The 20,607-nt window shown below is 37.5% G+C and overlaps 1 protein-coding gene across 2 annotated transcripts in view; it reads right to left on the minus strand.

Moving 5' to 3' along the window:
- The window catches only part of LOC105925643 (leucine-rich repeat and fibronectin type-III domain-containing protein 2), a 190,251-nt gene that overhangs the window by 120,167 nt on the left and 49,477 nt on the right, over nucleotides 1-20,607 (minus strand). For both annotated transcript variants that reach the window (XM_021315937.2, XM_012861603.3), the window contains exon 2: nucleotides 1,861-1,988. The gene's annotated coding sequence lies outside the window, so the exon portion shown is untranslated. The remainder of the gene's footprint in view (nucleotides 1-1,860; nucleotides 1,989-20,607) is intronic.

Genomic DNA, 20,607 nt, shown 5'->3' on the forward strand with positions numbered 1-20,607 from the left:
TGAGCGAACCAATGGACCAGGCTATCTCTCTGTAGACAGACTCGTCACTGTCCTAGATCAGACTAATGGCAGTGCTGTTATCTGCAACCTCCAGGAGTTTGACAGACTAGTCTGATGAGGAGCAGTCATCTGTGCTCACAGAGAAGAGGAGAAGGTGGTGAGAGATGAATCGCAGTCTCAAGCTGACTGCATCATCTTTCTGTTTGCCTTCGTTAAACAAACTTGCAGGGGGTCTAGACAGGGGCCTGTGATCTCTTTCAGATTCTCCAACACCAGTCAATTGAAGCATTTTATGACCATAGCTATCAGGGCTACAGGCCTGTAGCCATTTAAACCTGTGACGGTGCGTTTATTGCGAATTGGGCTGATAGTGGAGTGTTTGAAGCGGGAGTAAAGCTCATGCAGCTCCAAAAATGTGTTAAAGAACTTAACAAAAATGTGGGCCAATTGGTTCAGCACAGGCTTTCAGGCAGAAGGGGGAAATCCCTTCAGGTCCTGGAGCTTTTACCAGCATGGTACGCAGTCTGTAGTGTGCTTGGTGAACACACTACAGACTGTGTAAAACAAAGAGCGCCAGACCTGCAGAAGTCAGTTTTCAGAGATCAGAAGCAGGATTTCTTATATTTTATTGGCCATGGAGTGAAAATTAGCCAAATGGATTTAAGGCAAAGGATGTGTAGAATCTTCATTACAGAAGCTTTATGAGCACACAAGTCCTTTTACCTCATCTGTGTCTCTGGTAGGTCCCATTTAAAACCGCTGCACTACTAGCTAAGATCTCAGTTAAGTTGGCGTTGTTAAGAGTTAATCTCTTGTGAAAGTAATCACAGAATGGTAGCAGGGACCAGAATAACACAAAAACATGCAGAATACAAGAGAGAAAAGAACGCTCCATCTTTCTGTTGTATAAATTTATAGTTAGAATGTAATATTAGCATTTGGAATATTTATCAGCATTTTCTCTCATTAAAAATACCTTTTTGTTTAAATATCTATAATGAATCTTTGCAAACAGACAATATATTAGTCTTCTGTACAGGTGAATTTTTACAGAGTTTCTAATTTTTGTATTTTATTTCAGTTCTTTGCTATTGTGGCTTTACTGTTTCAAGGTTCAAATTGTTTATCTATTGCCTGAATTGGGCATTTCTGAATTTGTCTACTGGAATAAATGAATTTGGTTTCCTGGGGATAAACCTGCAAACATAAGTTATTAAAGTATGCCATAAATATTTTTTTTAGTTCTTGCACAAATTCATTTAAAACCATTTTAATGAGCAAGCCTTTCTCTAGATTTGTGTGGAGGATTGGCACAAATTAATTACATTTCTTTTATTTTAATTGGGGAACTTATTTCCAAATACAAGTTTTAAGATACAAATTGACATTTTTGAGCAAATAAAATTTGCATTCAAAGATTACACTGTAGTTAATTATCATTTGGGCTCTAAGTGGACCGAAGAGATGATCAGACGTCATTTATATTATAAATCTTCAAAAAGGTTCATGTTGTGTTGATTGTGCACTTTATTATACTTTATCTAAGTTGCTGGTTAAGGCAACAATACAAGAGATTAGTAACAAGATCAACAGAAAGGAATACAATACACTTAAGAAAATATCAGAAATAAAAGGTACAAAAAGGAGGAAGAACTGAGGAGGAGACAAACAAAGGAAAAGAAAAGCAAGCAAAGAGCAAAAATAAAGGCATAAATGAAAGAAACATATTCTCCTGTATTTGTTCATGTGCGTGTTGAGGGCTGCTCCTAACATCTTATCGTAATTCTTAACACAAACAACCAGCAGCGAGAAGGAAGCCTCCTCAGTATGTTTACACAAAGAGAAACTTTGTTAACTGACCTTGAATTTCTCCTTCGGGGAACAGTCAGTCCCGAATCCTGGGAGTCCTCCTCTCGCAAATGAACGCTACACTATCTGTGTGTGCTGCAGCCAAAGAAGTTGTCCACCTCATCCATTCAATCTTTTACCTGCAGGTAGACAACAGAGGACATAGCAGATGAGAAGTGGCAAAACTCTCGTCCATTTTTGTGCTGCCATATTCTTTTTATTTAGAAAGAAATAATAGGCAGGCTTCTTTTAGCCTTCCAGATGTTTGCAGTTCAAATAGTAGCTCTGTTTATCATTCCGAATGGCTTTTTTGTTGTAAATCCTGCTTTTGTGGTCATTTGTTTTAAATTAGTTTCTACAAGCATTCTCAAGTTGCAAATGCCTGACTTTTTTTGGAATTGCAAAAACATGAGTTATGTTTATTGATTTGTGGTGTCTATCCAGGTCTAAAATCTATCAATCATTATTTTTGCATCTGAGAAAAGTTTAAGATATGGGTAGAGACAATTGATGGATGGATGATTTTAGTAGCTCATAAAGTTTATATGAAATCTAATTCACATAGGCTCGTTTCATATTTCCTTCTAGTGTATGAATTTTAAATGTGGAAGTTAATTCAAAGACATGGGCATATTGAAGAGAACCACAACAAAAAGGTTCTGTCTTAAAACATTATAGATCAACAGCACCAAAATTCCGTTAGAAGTGACTTACAATAACATGTGGTAATAATATACCTTATATATCAGAATATTCACAACATTACATATGGAAATGCCAGGCATAAACTTGCTTTGCAATTTCAAAACTGGACCATTTATTCATTTCAGTGCTTCAAACATGCTACATGTAGGTTCTGCATTGTATTACTAACAGACTTTCACAAGATAGCAACAATTTATATAAGTTTGCAAGACATTCAGCAAAAAAAATAAAATAAATAAATAACTGGTTACAAAAAAACTGGTTCAAATGCATCACAGGAAACATGACACTGGATGTTATGCATTTTAGGATCAGGCTTTTCACCATTAAGTTCAGGAATTCGGCAGGTCATATACAACATTACTGATAATTGGGCTGGAACAAAAAAATCCAAAGATCTCTCAAAGTTTTTATGGTTTGTTCACACCAAACGCAGCTGAGCGTACTGTTGGGAGCGGTAAAGCACCCAGTGATGCAATTTGCTCGCTCCATGCGGAACAAGCGTGTATAAAAATCTGAACCTTTCTGTCAAATCACGTCATACCAACCAATCAGGGACCGGATTTGGTTGTGACACAGCTTGAAGGAGCGCAGCAGAGACAAAGGTTTTTTTCAATCAAAGTGGGAGATAGAAAAAATAATCTTGACATGGGATGAAATAAGGACTGCTCTTTAGAGGATTGTGGGTGGCTTTGAAAAAAAGCAGCTTTAATTTAGCCCTTAAAGGACTGTTAAATCATTCATCAATTTTCCTCCTCTTGTACCTCCAGAAGGTTCCTGGTCAGCCGCCGCTTCTGGGGCTGGATCGGAACGCTGTCTGTCGGTCTCTTGATCTGCTCTCGCCTGCTGCTTCTGTCTGAGCTCCAAAGCGGACATGGCCAGCTGCCACATTTTCCCCACTTGGGGTCTCTCTCCCCGCCCGCTTTCTCTGATCTCCCACTGTTCTTAACTCTGCTGTAAGGGTGATTCTTTCACAAAGCTAGATAACAGTTTCGGATCCTGGACAGACAAAAGCATAGCGAGAAGTGACCGTGATCCAGTCGTAACTCTTGGACTCACGGATCTGGGATCATTTCTGGAGGATCTGGTGAACCAGCAGGGATGCCGGTGCCATTGTTCGGCTTTCCCCATTAAACACAGTGCTGTATATGCCTGTGCAAATTCTCAGTTTTCCAGGTCATTGCAAAAACAGGCTTAAATCATAGGCAACCGGACTTTTGTTCACTTCTTTCTGAAAACGTTTCGACACCTATCCAGGAGTATTTGTTAATTCTGGTGGCTCGCATTTGAGCAACCTGTAGCACATTCTCAGTCAAATGTAAATCAATGACCCAATGTGTTGTTTTTTTTCGCCAGCTTTGTTGGCTGATTTGACGTACTCCTTCATGATTACTTATATTTGTGTGAGACAAGCAGGAAACTTGAATGCTATCAACTCGGAGATAACGTCACTCTGAGTTCCCAGTTTCGAGTTCTGACGTAAATGAAATGCAGCAGTAAGTCCTTCTACTATATTTACAACAGCATGTACACTAAAATGAGCTAAACTGCTAATGTTAGCTAAAATACCAGTTAGCTTGTGTGTGTTTAGCACCAACTGCATTAAGCGCAGTGTACAATTTTCTCTCTTGAGCCTACAAATATACCCATGCTTTTATTACTTACAGAAAGACTGAAAGACTTGCACACATCACACTAATTAAAAAGTTTCTATATGTTGCTTTCAGAATAGATTTTTGAGATCATTGTACTTGTTTATACAGCTCTTAAATGTTTAAATCTGATGTATTTAACATAACTTTTACTACTTGATAAAGACTCCATAGCCCTCTGCACTGTAAAAAAAGAAACGTTTGCAGAACCCAAAATTTAAAGGCAACAAACTTCAGGGATATTTTAAGTATCGGACTTCAACTTAATTATTTAAGTTTTGCTTTTGAATTTGTTGAGTTGGTTTTCCCACATTTCAAAACAACAGCATGAAACTAGGATAACTTTCACAGGTTGAAATAACCTAAAGCTTAAAAATATAAGTACTGTCAACACACTCGATAATGTTAAGGATTACAACAACCTTAGATTTTCTATGCTGATTTAAATTATTTTCCCTATATGTCACTCTTACTTTTTCAGGTTTTCACAACTGAAAATAGTTTTTCAGCCCAAGAAAGGATGTTTTTCTTATTTTTTTGTTTTTATGTGATCTTCTGAGTCAATGTTAATAACCATGCCGAAACTGCAACTGGAATGAATCACATGGCTACCTTAGAAAATGGATTGGAGTGTGGAAATCTTTAAAAAATATTTTAATTATCTGAGTTCCCTTGGTCTGAGTCTCACAATCTAAAATTTTATTGCAGCGTTTAGTAACTGCGTGGATCTTTTATTTATTTTATTATTTATTATCTTGTTTTTTTTGTTTTTGACACATGCATTTATGTCATAGTCTTTGGTCTTTCACTATATGCTAAAGATCTCAAATAAAGAAAGATTCAATCTAAACACATGATGTTGCATGTGTGTGTTACATACCATACCCTCAGTCATTATGCATTGTTCAGGGCAGCATTTTATTGTAATTACCATAAATGAAGGAAAAGTAAAACTGTTTGTGGCTGATCAAGGAATCAGGTCACATGACTGGGCTGCACAGCCTTTCCCCCAACATATGTCTGAGATGATTTTAATGTTTTTTATGAGCCGTGGCTGTTTGAAGATGTCTGTGAAACTGCACTCACATAGCGATGACTACAAGTTTACCTGTGACATCATATCTGCCTTATGCTGAAGAGCAACAACGCTACATAGGGCAGGGTACAATTTAGAAATTTGGAAAAATTACGTCACTCAAAACTAATAGAGGTTCTGAAGATGTCTGTTTCATGGTCGCAAGCATGGAGTGATCGTATAGGGCTAATGGATCCTGTTTTGATTATTTTATTCACCAAACATATTGAATGTGCGGTATTCATGTTAACCTCCAAATATCACATTGCACGTCTGTCAATGACTGAACCAAATATTTAGACTTTGAAATTACTTAGTTTAATTATCCTGAATTTCCAAATAACAACTATGAATTACACAGAATGCGCTACTTGGAATATTTCCAAAATATCCCACCTTAACTTCCCATTGAAGGTGTCTGGAGCTTTACTCTTCATTTCCTGCTACTTTGCAACCCCACTGACAACAACTGTTGTTGATCTAAACTTACATTAGAAAATCGTTATTGCTAAATATTTATAATAAGTACAATGTTTACAGATCAGTCATTTTTGAAACTCTCAGAACCCAGAGGAATAAAGCTATTGAAATATTCAACAGTAACTTATTACATTACAAAATGTATGTAATAATAATACATCCTTAACCATTATTGTAAAATGGTTAAGGAGACTATTTAGGAATTGCTGACTTTAGCTATCATTGAACAATGTTGCATGCATGTGTTTTTGTATTTTGTGTTTTTGACGGGGAAAAAACGGAGTACCCGTAGAAAACCCAAATATTTAAATGCTTAAAGGAAGCTTTAAGCATTTCAAATGTGGACTTTGGTAAAGGCAAAAGAGATAACTTCCACGCCACTATTTAATCAGGGATAAATCTTTCAGTTGTTTTGTTGATGTGCCACCATCTATTTTATGATATTTTTCCCCATTCCTTGCTAATTGTTGATGTATCGAATGACATGATTGCTGCCCCTATCTTGTAGCAGGTGGGATGAATACATTGGGGTTCTTAAAGCGCCTAAGTCGTGCTTCAAAGTTTTTAGAAGGGGCTTGACTCGGGGGCTTGGGAGTGTAGGTCTGTCTGTTTGTGGGAATCTCTGGGAGACGGGAAAGCTCGATCATTTTCAGAGGTGCTTCAGTCCTATGTATGACAGTAGCAAATGGCACAACCTGTCTTTCAGAGTTGTTGGTGGCGATAGGGGGCAAGGGAGACCGGTTTTGGAGGACAGGTTGAGATTGCTGATTCTCTGGAGTGAGTTGCCATTTAGTAGATTGATGTTTATTGGAGGAGATTGGTGAAAGAGGGACCAAGTTACCCCGGACACTTTGAAATTTGCCAAGTTCCACCGTTTGTGGTATCGGCGTTTGTCTGCCTTTGTTGATGGGGATTGCTGGCAGGGGGGTCAGATTTGTAAAGCTTTGCTGGTCCTGACTTTGCTTAAATCTAGTATTGGAAAGGGGTGAGACGCAGCTCGTAATTGGATGAATGACAGGAGGAAACTTTTCTTTATTCCGTGTTTGAGGTTTGTTTTTTATCTGTGGCACCTGTGAAACACCTTCTATCTCAGACTGTTCGGGCTCAAAGTCATAGTAAATTATTTTTGTTGACTCCAAGAGGCAGATGTATTTTTCCAGGTTGGTCATGTGTGCTTCCAGCTCATCCTTGTATTTTTGCTTACTAAGGGTGGATATAATTACAGGGAGTCTCAAATACTCACTGTTTCGCTCATCCCATTTCTTCTTTAGTAATTTCAGAGTAGTGTGTCGCTCCTCATCAGATACACATTTTCTAGTTTCCGTTTTGCTGTTCTCTTTAAGAGACTCCTCCTTAGCCTTTTGCTCTTCTTGTTTTCTCAGCTGAATGTATTCTGGGAGCTCTCCAAAGTCCTTTTTATAAACGTACTGGGGGATAAGTCCTGAATTTTCAAGAATCTGCTTGTAGCCCTTGCAATCATCTACAATGGCAGGTTGGTGCTTCTTGCGAGGGACTTTTGGCTTCTTTGTCTTTGTAGCTACATCATCATCCCTTTGGTTGTGCGGATACTTTGGTACCTCTTTGAAGTCCTTTTTATAAACATACTGGGGTATAAGTCCTGAATTCTCAAGAATCTGCTTGTTATCTTTGTTGTCATACACTCGGGCAACAGGGCGTTCTGTTACAGAAGAAAATGCCAACCGTTTCTTTGAATAATTTTGTTGCAACTGTGTCTCCATTTGTTCTGATTCCATTGCCCTCACTGGGTATTTCTTCTCTGTTTCTTCAAGAATAACTGCTGATCTAAACTCAAAAGACCTGCTGTCTTCCTGGGGTTCCAGCTCTTCTTTTGTGGACAGAAAGTGGAAGAAAGCTTGTCTGCTAAAAGCTGTACTTGCTTGCACTGAGAACAGTTGAAGAATGCTGTATTTACAGGTCAGTCTTGTGACATCACAGGCTATTGTGATGCATATTCCTTTGTTACTGTTGCTATGGTGTTCCTGGGCTGGCAGTTACAATTCTAAAGCTGATCTGGAATTCACTATAAAAATTCTTTATTTACTTTTAGCTTTTATGCACCCGAGTTGCTGTTAGAGGTTTTTTCAATACATATTTTTATATTTATATGTTGATATATTTTTTATATTTTTTAATATTTCTGTTCTACAGAATTATAATAATAAAAATAATGGATAATGCTTTAATACAGTAGTTTATTTAAATGTCCTTTTGTATTAACAAAATCAAATTACAGCGTTATACCATGATTTAAATTTTCACAGTCTTAGATTTTGCATGTACATAGTCCATCCTCACCATATAATAACCTGTGAGTGCCGAGTGAGAATTTGACACATACTGCATTTTACATTTGTTCTGTTTGAACTTTTAGAATATGCCTTTAATGTGATCTCTCTATCATGCCTTGTTTTACTGTGATGTTTTACTGTTGTAATTTTGGCCATTGTGAGTTTATGCAGCTCTGCTCAATACAACTTGAACACAGACTTGGATGAGTTTTTAATGGTGGATCCCCCTTCCTGATGCAACATGGATACAAACCTTGACCTCCTGAAGTTACCCCACTATACCACGGAGGGACTGTTTACCTAATTTGCCATTTTCTGATGAAAATTAACCATTTAAGTACTTTAGTGAAATTTGATATTACCAGCATCTGGTAAAATCCTTAGACTTTAGAGTTATTTGGGAATATTAAAGTTGCTCATGCAGCTACAATGGAGAAAAAAGGTGGACTGAGCAAAACTTTAAGCAGCCTTTGCATTTTTTAAAATCAACTCAATAAATAGCTTGTTCTGCACTTAACTGAATTACTCACCTAAACTGGCATCAAGCTGAGTGTAAACATCACTCGTACTAGATAAATAAAAGCTGATGTCTGAATGGCTACCTGTAATAGCCAATCTGCCCAAACCAGTACATTGTGTGAGATGCAAGTCAAATTAATCTCTCTTGTTAGAGGGGATTGCCCCAACACCTGCATTATTGTATTGAAAAATCAAAAGACTCAAAAGCGATTTAAACATGATTTGTTCCCATATACAGTTAGTCTTACTGACAATTTTGAAACATTGACATTGACCATTGGTTCTATTGCTGTATAATCTATCTAAGCATTAACTATGCCTGCTTACACTGCTTAATTCATTAAAAAAACATCCAACCAACTCTCTAGTCAGATCTACACTTTCTACTTTTTAAAATTTTACAACATAATTAAATCCAATTAATTAAAGAAGTTACAAAAGTTTTTTTATTGCTGACCAAAGTAAAAACAAATATTATATTTATTCATTTTTCTTGATTGAAACATACCAAAAAAAAAAAAAAAAGACTTTAAAACCTAAATATGTATATAGCAGTCATTTTTGTGTATTGTTACACCCCTACTTAATATGTTGGATAAACAGTGCAATAAAATTACACTATGTTGTTTTGGAGTACATACTCCATACACAATACAGAGAAGAAAGTGAGGGTGAGACAAGAAGTTTTAGAATTAATTACTTTTTTAAAGTTGTTTAAATTGTAATTATTTCTCATCATAAAGTAATGTCCTTGTGGATTATAGGTGGAAATGCTGCAGAAAAGTTTAAAATATAATTTCGTGTGGATGGACCCTTTATTTTTAAAGGCTTACCTTTGTATTTCTTTTTACTCCTGAAATAGCATTGTTTTTCTCTCGTACCACCAGCTACGGAGTGAATAAATTGAATTTAAATAGTGCATTTTCCAGTCATACTCAAAACACTTTACTCTTCACTCATTCACACTCGTATTCATACACCATTTTGTAGATCAGTCTTGTCCAGGGGCATATCGTCATGTGAAGCTAGAATCAAACCCACAACCTTACAATTGCTAGAATTGAGCCATATCGCCTGTTTAAGAGCATTAAAACGTCTTCCAGCTGTGAACCCATTGTTACTTCCCTCAGTGGTGCCCCATCATCATGACTTTGGCCAATTCAAACTGTAGTTGCACATTCATCAAGCTGTCCCTGTAAATAAATTTTTCTAGGCAGGTGCTGACAGCTTACATCACTCAACCAGCAGACAGACTCAGTTTAGGCTAAGTGCTGTGCCACTTATTGCATGACAGTGACATCCGCATGTGTTCTCAAGGATATTACTAATTTATGAGACATTCCTTTATTGATTCCTAGCAAACTACTAGGCTTAAATTTGCTAAAGTTAGGTCTTACCGGAGACTTACTTTTTTCAGTTTCTCTTTACTGAAAATGTATTTCTTTTTTTCCAACTCACAGAAGTGGTTAAATACTGATCATCTGATATAATTGAAAACATGCCACAATGAAAGTTGATATTAACAGGTAAAGCTTTTTCTAAGTATAGTAACTTTAAAATACACTGTTCAAGCAGAACATTATCCCTTATAGTGTGATGGTCTCCAGTTAGCTGCCAAAACAGCCCTGATTCGTCTAGACATGGAAAGCACTACATTCATGAAGATGCCTGTGGTCTCTGGCACCAAGGTGTTAGCTGTAGATCCTTTAATGCTGCTGTAGGGAGTTCTAAGAAGCGCATGGACTTGGCCTGCCCTCCCTCCACAGCTCCTCCCTCACAGCGGTGCCTACCATGCTGCTCTGATGTTCACCCTTGTTTTATCTTGTGCTAGATCTAATTCTTTATTTTTAGATTCCTTTTCGTCCCTTTCCTTCTGTTTACCTGTGTTTGTTTTCTGAGCAGGTGTCAATCAAGAAATTGGCAGCATGCCTGCAGGGGCGGAGCTAGACATTATCATCATCAGAGGCTTAGTACAATTTTTTTTTTTTTTTTTACCATTACAAACGTGATTTAATACACCAAAAAAGTAAAAATTATTTAATTTGTTGGTGTTCACAAAACTGATTTAATATGTGGCTTTATATATCTTAAAGTTTAACCTGCTGTTCTTTAATAACCGTATTAGTATATACCAATAGTATATTAATACTAATTACTAATGTTAAAATTCAGTCTTGGTGTCACCAATCTCAGTCTAAGTACAGAATTGGGTCCTAAATGCCATCTATGTATTTATTTAATCATTACTGGCAACTCAATATTGCTCTTTCTGCTGTTGACTTTGATAATATCTTTATTCCTAATTTCTCCTGACCTATTTGAGTGATAAAAATGTCCGTGGTTTAAAACTTTTCTTAACAGTCATTATTAGATATAAATGTAGTAAATAAAATCAGTATATATGTAGAAAAAATATTTAAGAAAATCCTACTGAAAGCAAAGTAAATTTGGCTTAAAATATAATCTTGATTTTTTTAACCTGGTTCTTGTTCCACCTCTGTGCTATTCTCATTCTTGCACCTGCCTCTGTCATCTTACTCTCTCTGTGCTAACATGGAAAGATTAAACAGAAACCCGTGAAAAAAGCTTATTGTTCAAAAATAGAAACTGGATTTGACACACATATATTGCAAAGAATAATAAAGTTACTTGCACCTTTGTTCTCAGCTTTTTTTCTGGAGTGAAAACAGGTAAAATAATTTTTACCTGTTTTATAATCCATGGACAATTAGAGCAACATTTGAATCTGAGCATATTGGGGGGGGGGGGGGGGACACAATATCACCGGCTAAGCTGTTTGCCATTCCTACTAGTATAACATTTTTAGTGTGACTTCACGTAAACTTATCCCAGATGTCATAAGTTTAACTGCAAAAGGAAGTACAAAAAGTATGGTAAATGTGTGATATTATATGACATCAATTTCATCCCTGCACTACAGATTGATAACCCCTGAGCAATGAGTACTCCTAGGTTGGTGCTTGCTGGAGAACCAAACCAGCTGCTGCAAATTGCAAACACCATTTAAATACTCAGACCTTTGAGCTTCCAATTAAGACAAATTACTGTATTTTTTAAACCATAAATCGCACCGGATTATAAGGCGCACAGTGAATTAACGTGTCTTTGTGCATCTTTGTCCACATATAAGTCACACCAGAGTATAAAGGGCACTAAAAACTATTCCCAAGTGTCTAATATAAGTCTGCCCCTTCACGTACACATCTCTCTCCTGAGAGAGAGAGAGAACTATCCATCTCTGTCAGTAGAACAGTGCCCTACACTGCCCTGCCTACATTTCTTGTGGCATATTCCTACAATTCCCACACTTTCTGCCAGTGGGACGAAGCGGTGAAACGGATGGTAAAATGTGTGATTAGCTAGCTGAGCACCTAGAGCTGTTTCCTTTCCAGCAGGCTCCCACCTGTCAGTGAAAACCGAGACGGACTGTGATGCTGCGCGTCCTTGGGGGACGGTGGCCAAGTGGTTAGAGCAGTGCTGTGATAACTGCCCACTGCACCCCAAGGAATAGGTTAAATGCGGAAAACAAATTGCACAATTGTACAATTTATCTTCTGCTTTTTAACATTTGTCATTGCAATGTACAATTGCAATGACAAATAAAGATTTCTTCTTTCTTCTTCTAATAATAAAAAAGTAATAAACATCTGGCCATACTTGAGATCCCCCCCCCCCCCCATCCCCGACCCCCCCCCCCAACACCCCATTGTTTGCCTGCGACATAAGAACAGCCGCAGCACACCGGCAGTCTTGCACTTTAACAACAGTTTGCGCTATGCGGAGGAGGGGTATGGACAGTGTGTACGCCAGCTTGATTGATACTACTAAGGCATTCCTCCTGGCTCTGATTGGTCGTTTCTGACCGGGAGCAGTGTATTTCTGAAAATGGCAGCAAGGATCACCGGGAGGACCATGATCGACTTAATGTCTTCACAGATTATCTGTCTCATATTCTACTGTCAGGAGGACATAGTGGCAGTGTTAACAAATGTCTTAAAAAAAATATTTCTAGTAAGTTACCTTTAAGTTCTGGAAGTTGCAAGGTGGGATGGATTGGATGCATCTAGCAAAGCCTAAATGTCCTTTGGATCACACAACTGACAAAATGTTGACTTGCTTCCTAACATATCCCACCTACTAATATGCAATATAGCAAGACAGTCTCTTTTTCACTTCACCTGTAAATGTGCATAATCTGTAAGAGAAACCTTGCTATTTATCCTAAAGAAACTCTCTTTATTGGTAGATTAAATTCACAATCTGCTCTGAAATCAGGCTTTTTTAACATATTACTTAGCATTACAACCTTCCACTTACTTTTACCCCTAAGTTTACACTGGACATGACATCCTCCAAATGTTTTCAAGCTAACTGATGCTAATTAAAAAGGAAAGCCCCTGACATGCTTTGCTTTCCTGCTGCCTTGAGCTTTCACTGCTTAAACACACACAATGAAAGGTTAATAAGTTGTGTTATGTGTTCCAGTGCGTCACCGATTAACACAAGTCCACATTTATTTGTCCTGTACTGAGTCATGCCAAAGTTCTCTGCAAAGTAGATGTTTTTTAAATGTTCTGTACTTCAATTATTTTTTTGTACAGCTGCTTCACTGTTAGTTCACCCGCTAAAACCGCTTGACGTCACGACTGAATGGTTAAAGGAAGATTTTTGAAAGAGGGACTGGGGACCTTGATATTATTTGTCAAATGAACAAAGATGTCATTATTCTGCATGATTAACCAATAGGATTAACTGCCCTGAGTTATTACTTCAGATAGCTATAATCACCCTATCCAAATCTCAGGTTAAAAAATCAAAAGAAAGAAAATAACAGAAAACTAAAGAGACATTTGAAAGAGTACTTAATCCGTCAGGGTTTAGATGCAAGGTGACAGCCTCTTCGTTCTTTTGCACCGCGGACTCAAATGTGTTTGCCTACATTTCTACTGGAATCCTGCAGTGGAAAATAAACACATCAGCTTGAGTCCACTTTCTGCCCTGCCTTAAGTATTTTACTCAAGTGCCTTCTCCTCTGATGCCTTATTGTAGTCACCTTTCCGTGTTTGCTTCAGGAGAATGCTCTGTAGTATGCTCTCAATGAGACTACCTGTATAAATAAAAGCTGAATAAAAAAAAGCTCCATTAGCAAACGAAAGTTGTGCTCAGACACTGACAGGTTGATACCATTTATGAGTGAAAAACTATTTGCAGCTTACTATGTTGTTGAATTTTTACAGGCCCCCTAAGTCCAAATCAAACTTTTTTAATGATCTTAATGATCTCCTATCTGTGATGTAACAAATTGTGACTGTGAATATGACTATTCAATTATTGTGGGAGATTTAAACTCTCATGTTGACCACCCTGAAGATAGAGGTGCAAAACAACCGTGTGACACAATTAAAATCTTTGGTTTAAATCAACATGTTAAAAAGCCAACACACAAACAGGGACACATTTTAGACTTGATCATCACCAAGGGTCTAAACATTTCCAAGTTCAATGTGACTGATGCTGCCCTATCTGACCACTTTTCTGTTTCATTTGAAAGGATAATTTCCGATGACTCATTTACCCAAAGGGACATCATAAGAAAACACACCTTTAAGGACAATGCCACGGAAACGTTTACCCAGGCTTACTCTGCTACTTCAACCTTGGACTGTAACTCAGTAGATGAACTAGTAGATAACTTTCATTCTAAAGTCACAGACATCATTGACTGCATTGCTCCAATTAAAGTGAAGGTTGTTTCTGGGAAGAAAAAATCTCTGTGGAGAAGTGCTCCAGCAGTTAGAAGTGAAAAAAACGGAGTGTCGAAAAGCTGAACGCAGGTAGAGAAAGACAAAACTCCAGGTTCACTATGACATCTAGATCACTATGACATCTAGATACAAATAAAACATTTTTATCTGTAAAACTTTACAGATAAAACTGAAAAATGCAAGAAAATCTTTCTTCTCTGAGATTATCAACAAAAACATTAATAATGCTTGTGCGTTGTATGTCACGGTTGACAGTTTAACAAATCCCCCTATGTCCGTGGCTTCTGAACTCCACTCCACCAGGGCCTGCAATGAATTTGCCAATTTCTTTACTGAGAAAATCCAAAAGATTAGAGGGGCAGCCTGTACATCAATATCAAGTTCAGTACCAAAGCTGTCTCCAACTAGAATATAATATGATTGAATTTGACTTTGTAAAGTGTCTTGAGATGACATGTTTCATGAATTGGCGCTATATAAATAAAATTGAATTGAATTGAATAGAACTGATCTTGACAAATTGTCCCAATTCGGCTAAATAAACTACAAAAGCTCAGAGGAAATCTTTCACCAGCTAAGTTCCTCCTCCTGCTGCCTTGATGTTTTACCCACAATTTCTTTAAGAAAGTTTTGCCTGTCATAGCGTTTGATTTGACTCAGATAATAGACACTCCCTTCTGTCAGGTGTATTCCCCCAGTCTCTAAAAAAGCAATTATCAAACCACTGCTGAAAAAGAACAATTTGGACAAACTACTTCTGTAGAACTACAGGCATATCTCAAACCTCCTTTTTATCACAAATATTATTAAAAAAGCAGCTGTGTTTCAACAGTTATACACTTTCTTAATAATGACCAGCCGCTTTTCACTCAGGTTTCCGTGGTCACCAAAGTACAGAGACTGCACTCGTCAAAGTGTTTAATGACATGTATATAAATGAAGAATGTGAAAGAATCACAGTGCTGGTACTATTGGACCTTAGTGTAGCATTCAATACCGTCGATCAATCCATTCTCTTAGAGCACCTGGAAAACTGGGTGGGCCTTTCTAGTACAGTACACAACTGGTTTAAATCCTATTTAAAGGACAGGGACTTTTTTGTGTCAGTAGGTAATTTTACATTAGAGAAAACAAAAATCCCATTTGGGGTTTCCCCATGGGTCCATCCTGGGTCCCCTCCTGTTCAATATCTACATGCTCCCTCTAGCTCAGATAATAAAAAACATCAGTTACCATAACTATGCAGACGACACACAGCTCTACATAACCATGTAACAGGTAAATATTAACACATTCAAGCACTGAGTAAATGCTTAGATGAAATCAATGCCTGGATGTGCCAAAATTTTCTTCAATTGAATGAAAACAAAACTGAAGTAATAATTTTCGGTCCATTAGAGGAGAGATCAAGAGTTAGCACACAGCTTCAGTTGCTTCAACTAGTGACCACTGATCAGGCCTGAAATCTGGTTGTAGTGATGGACTCCGACCTGACTCTCCAAAAGCATCTAAAGACAATTATAAGATCTACCCTCTATCACCTGAAGAACATTTCTAGGATTAAAGGACTAATGTCTCAGCAGGATCTGGAAAAACTAATCCACGTGTTTATCTTTAGTGGAATTGATTACTGCAACAGTGTTTTCGCAGGTCTGCCCAAAAAGTTGATCAGACAGCTGCAGCTGATCCAGAACGCTGCTGCCTGCTTCCTCACTAAGACCAAGAAAGTAGAGCACATAACCCCAGTTCTAAAGTCCTTACACTGGCTCCCTGTATCTCTTTCAAGTACTCTTTAAAATACTCCTGTTAGTCTACCAATCACTGAATGGCTTGGCAGCTAAATACATCACAGACTTGTTATCAGTGTATCAACCCTCCAGACCACTAAGGTCTTCTGGATCCGGCCTACTCTCCATACCCAGACCAGATCTAAACATGGAGAAGCAGCATTTAGTTCCTATGCTCTACTTTTCTGGAGCAAACGTCCTGAAAATGTGTGCTGAAAGAGAGAGTCCTTTAAATAAAGATTAAAAAACATTTGTTTACGATTGCCCTTGACATTTTTTTCAGTAAAACTGAAACATCTTTAGCTGAAGTTTGTAGTACAATTTTTTTTAATATTTGCTTTTAGTTTCCATTTTCCCATGTTTTTGTTCTACATTTTATTCCAAGTTGCTTTTATTGTGTTTTTATTTTTCCCATGCTTTAATCATGTAAAGCACTTTGCATTGTCTTTGTACTAAAATGTGCTATACAAATAAATTTGCCTTGCCTTACTCTTAAAGGTGATTAGTTAAAGCAGTACCATATAGGTTTTGACCCAAGTAATAATAGCTTAGTTTAAGATATATTAAATTATTTTTCAGGTCAATATACAGCTCTTGGCAAGTATCGCTTTTCTTCTCAAAAACTCACCTATGTAACTTGAGAGTGTTGGATCCGTTGCTGAATGGGTCATGTGACCTACAGCGGCGCTCAAGCCTTGTCTTTACAAGGCCTGTCTTGTAAAGACAAGGATAAACGTCTGCTTTCAGATTCCAAAACATGGAGCAAGGCTGTTTAATTTTGCAGTGCAGTGTTGCCAGTGGCCTTCATGGGTGGTAGACCTGTAACTTCCAGGTCTAGTGCCTAGTGACCATACTGAACCACATATTCTTTAAAAACTGGTGTATTTGAATTGTACAGCAGCAAGAAGCAATAATAGCAAGCTAGTTTCTCAGGGCCTAAGAAAATAAATCTTTTGGAGCCATGGTCTAAAGCTCTTAGGAAGTTGGCTTTTATGATTAAAGCCCCCGTTTTGTATATTTTACACATGGACTGTCTGGCTAACCAACTCTTGTCAGATCAAAATACATCAATATCTTTGCTCCTCATCTCATTTCTTTTAGATCACAACATGATGTGTGAGGTCTTTTAGCCCCCTCCTGTTTAGGTTATTTTTTAATTCTGCAAACCAAGCGGGAGTGTAGCTTGGTGGTGACAAGTAAAATTTAACTCGACGTTCCAAAGAATGTGTGTTCATCACAGTTATTTCAATTGTTTTACATTTGAATGAGCAAAAAAAAAAAGCAGATCATGGTTTTTGGTGGCACATCTGACACCTCAAACAAAGATCTTGGTTCTCTGGCATGATATGTTTGGCCAATTATCACAAATTTGGAATTTAAGGTAGATGCAGACCCTAAACTTGAAAGCCGGATGAGTAAGATTGTAAACTCAAACTTTTTTTAATTTGAAGCAGCTACCTACAGTAAAACCATTCATATTAAGGCAGCTTTTTGAAACGTTGATTCAAAATTTGTTACATCTAGGCTGGGTTACTGTAAATCACTATATCTTGGGGTTAGTGATGGATCCATCAGGCACCTGCAGGTTGTCTTTTCCCCATTGAGTTAAATCATTATTTTAAAACTGCTTTTTGTTTTTACTCAGGTATTACTCATCTTTGTTTGATATTACCATGTCTTTGATAGTCTGAAACATTTAGCAAATCAGGAAAGAGATGAAATCTGTAAGAAGGCAAGTGTTTTTTTTTACATTATCATTTTCACAACTCTCTTTCGTTTAAAGGGTCCTTCAAGCAATTCTTCACAAATTCTTCACAATCACTGAAAATCATTGCTATTTCATTTCAAACATTTGGGGAGGACACCCCCTCTATAACATATCACACATTTTGTCACACTGGTTAGACCATATCTGACAGTCTCTACATACCAAATATGTAAACAAGTAGGAGCGTGGATTAAACATTTAGTGTAGCACCCAGGTAAGATAAGCTTTGTCACAGAGAAGATTTAACTTGCTGTTAAGCTTCTTATGGCACCTGTCAGCCCCCTTTTCAGCCTGAAAAATGCGAGGACATAAAATCAATTTACATTTACAACAATTTAGTTAATTTACAGCAGATGGGACACTGAGGGGAAACATTTCTGCACCGGATAAGGAGCTGTGGAAGCTGTCCACTTTAGACGAAGACTATAAAGTCATAAAATATTAAACGTAAAGTAATAAAGATTTGATATTAGGGTCTCAAAAGACATTGTATTCTTTCACTCTCATGAAAATAAAAATCCAAGCCAGTCTAATGGACCAAACTGTGACTGTGATATACCGACACAAAAGCCCTCAGGTGTAAAAAGCTAATCTCCTGACATCAAAATTCTCCTCTGAGCTGATTGTAAACACTGACTGAACACAAGATGAAATATTTATGAATACCTGGAGCTTTTGAAATACTTTGTAAAACTGAGATAACTTGTCTCCAACCGTTTGAACATGGTAGATACAGCAGCTTATGGTTTTACTGTGTCGCCGGCCGCTCTTGATCAAAGTTACGCTGCCATGAGGAGGTTTAATACTCCCCTACCAAGCCTCCCCTGCACATGGATGATGACTCATGCGGGGTTTAATGTGATTTCCATGTTCTGCTCGTCAGCATTACCTGACAAAATGCCTGCAGACTAATTTAGAGCTTCAGAGACATGTGTGGAGACAGCAGGTCCAGAGCATATCTCGGGCCTGCAAGCATTTCCACAAATCAGAGCAGAGAAAGGCTCCTACTATAGGCAGTTTAGTATAAGTTTCCATTATTCATATGGCTGTAGTAGAGCTTGGCTCAAACCTCTGACACTGCGATAGATTGATGTTTCATTTGGTAAACATAAGTCTAAGGTATGAGCATGTTACAGCAGATGAAGGCAGCTTGCTTACTGTCTTCTTATCTGATTAACTTCCGCAACAAAGTGGCACAAAACAAGCAGCCACAGACAGCTCTTAACCTGAAAGAGGGACCTTAACAGGCAGCTTGCGAATAGTTGCTGCACGCAGAAAAAACTAGCTCTGCTTGTTATATCAAAAGCAGAGGTTTGTAGAAATGCTTGCCCTCCACAGATGAGCAGACTCAACTACAAAGCCAAAACTTGTGGTCTCTGTCATTGGCAGCATCTCCTCACAGTTTGCGCTGATATTTTTTTTTTGTTTTAATTATCAGCTAGAGCAGTGATTAAACGATACGCAAGACTACATCCCACTCAACATTCAATCACCACAATTAGCATTTTGTATACCACACAATCAGGACGCGTAAACAAGACATAACTATACAAATGTGTGATAATGCATCTCTATGATTAAATAAGAGCTGTTAAAACAACATGAACAGCAACACATGGAATAACACATGGGCTACAATCAGTGCTTTTGTTATCTTCTGAAACCATGTCAAACAAAACACTTCCTTCCTTCAGTTACAACACACTGACAATTATGTGAAACAGTTTAAAGATAATTAAAACTTCAGACATGAAATCTCACATTTTAAAGCTTGCCTGGGTTGGTGCATTTATCTAAATCATCGAACTAGGGCTGCATGATTTTAGGAAAACATGAATGTGATTATTCCAGAAAAAAAAAATATTACTCTGTCTGAGATTTCTTAAAATTCTCTGAGCTTTATTATCTTGATCACTAATATTTATGTCAAGAGTGAAACCCAAGGCTGTAAAATCCCATCAACATATCACTCTTACGGTATGACATTCCAATTATTGCATTCACGAATATTACAGGTATTGATGCTTCGATGACTGCTTCGATGACTGCAGTTCAGTATTGTAATTACTCTAATTATAACAGAAATAATTTATAATATGACTAGTTATATATATGTTTTACCTTCAAAGCAAAGATCAAACTGTTAGGGACATTTCTGACTATTAATGCTTCAGTATGTTATTAAAGGCCACTACAATGGAAAGAATAAACTGCTCTGTCGGGCCTTGTACACACATAACCAGGACTTTATAAAAATGTATATCTCCCCTGGATTGTTTTTAAAAAATATCATACAAACAGGATTGTTTTCAGAAAGGTTTTCATTCACACAAACCCACATGCCGCTGAACATTTTAAACAGGCCAAGTGCATAATAGGCAGTAAACTGCAAAGCTAAAATTTGTCAGCCAATCAGAATCTTTCAAAACAACCATGTGGTCCCTCTGTATTGGGAGGAAGAGTTGATGCAAAACAGCTGACCTCCAAGCATTCCTTCTTCTTTGCACCTTAACGTATTGGAGCAGTTGGGCTTGCAAAAACAAACAAGCAAAATTCGTCTGAACCAACTGTAATGATTATGACGCTCATGAATGCTTTTACATTGAAGTCTCGATATCAAGGGGAAGACAGGAAATGCTGTGTGGTTGCCAGATTAATGTCAGCTGGAAATAAACAAT

This window comes from Fundulus heteroclitus, unplaced genomic scaffold (assembly GCF_011125445.2).
Source record: "Fundulus heteroclitus isolate FHET01 unplaced genomic scaffold, MU-UCD_Fhet_4.1 scaffold_55, whole genome shotgun sequence".
Lineage (NCBI taxonomy): Eukaryota > Metazoa > Chordata > Actinopteri > Cyprinodontiformes > Fundulidae > Fundulus > Fundulus heteroclitus.